The sequence below is a fragment of the Tursiops truncatus genome, chromosome 6 (genome assembly GCF_011762595.2).
Source record: "Tursiops truncatus isolate mTurTru1 chromosome 6, mTurTru1.mat.Y, whole genome shotgun sequence".
NCBI classification, from domain to species: Eukaryota; Metazoa; Chordata; class Mammalia; order Artiodactyla; family Delphinidae; genus Tursiops; species Tursiops truncatus.
In genome coordinates, this window is record NC_047039.1 from 21,016,675 (window position 1) to 21,017,886 (window position 1,212).

The 1,212-nt window shown below is 49.9% G+C and overlaps 1 pseudogene; it reads right to left on the reverse strand.

The window, feature by feature from the left end:
- Positions 1-380: 380 nt before the first annotated feature.
- LOC101334541 (anaphase-promoting complex subunit 15 pseudogene) lies at positions 381-707 on the reverse strand (annotated as a pseudogene).
- Positions 708-1,212: the final 505 nt, after the last annotated feature.

Sequence of the window (1,212 nt, forward strand, 5' to 3'; positions counted from 1 at the left end):
AGACAAAGACATCTGGGCTGGCCACTTTCTGGGTGCTCTTTTCTGAGTCAGGGACTTTTCATTTGTAAAATAAGGAGTTAATAATCACAGCTATCTCAAAAGTTGGTTGTTTTTTTATTTTTATATCAGTCCTGTGTCTTTATTAAAGAGAGTTAGAAAGAGACTAGGTCTGGCAACCAAGGAGTGAGGTACTGGCCAGAAACGTGGGGATGCAAGGGCAGATTGATGGGTTGGGAGGGGCTGAGGATACCAGGTGCTGGCAGCAGCTGAGGAGGTGCCCGAGGGTGAGCTTTCAGGCACTGGGGTCGGTGTGGGGGGTGTTGGGTGATCAGCTGGTTCCGCAGGGCATCCAGGATAGATTGGGCGGGCCTGGAATCTCCCTAGATCATCCAGTGGTCCTGATCCTGTGAGCTGCTTTCCATGTCCACCTCACTGACCTCTCCATCATTGGGTGACTCATTGTAGCCATTCGTCTCATCCATGCCCTGCGCGTCCCCATCAACCTCTGAGTCCTCTTCACCATCTTCATCCTCATCTTCATCTTCCTCGTCAACACAGTGCCAGGCCTGATGCTGCTGTTCCTGCTGCTGCAGCCCTGTCTCCTCCACACAGGGTCGATCCAGATTAAACCACAATGTCTCAGTCACACAGGGGAAGGGCGAGGGGAACAAGGTGCGCATGGCTTCTAGACTGGGTTTGAGTCCTGGCTGCACCACTTACTAGCTGTTTGACCTTGGCCGAGTCACTTAACCTCTCCAAGACTCAGTTTCCTCATTGCACCGTGAGGTGGCAGCTGGTGGCAACCCAGAAGCCTTCACTTTCAAAAGTTGGTTGTTTTTAGGCTTAAAATAGAAAATATATCTGAAAAGGCTTTGCCAGCTGTATTATGCAAATGCAACTTCTATTACAGAGGGCTCAAAAATGACACTGCACATACCTAGTCTACCAAAGCAGGCTGAACCATTTGTGTGCCTGAGCAATGCTCTGGGCATTCACACACTGTTTGAATTTTTTACTATAAAGCCCTTTGCGTGCTGGTGCTCAGTGGTCAGAGGTGCAACCCATGGGCTGCTGCAGGGCATCATAGAGACATTCATTTCTCTGACCCGTGAGTGCTCACTGGGTGCTCTCCAAAAGCTGAGAATGGGGAGAAAGGAAGACTATGACCCCCACAGACGCTAATTCCACCCTCAAGTGATGTGGATAAGTAGT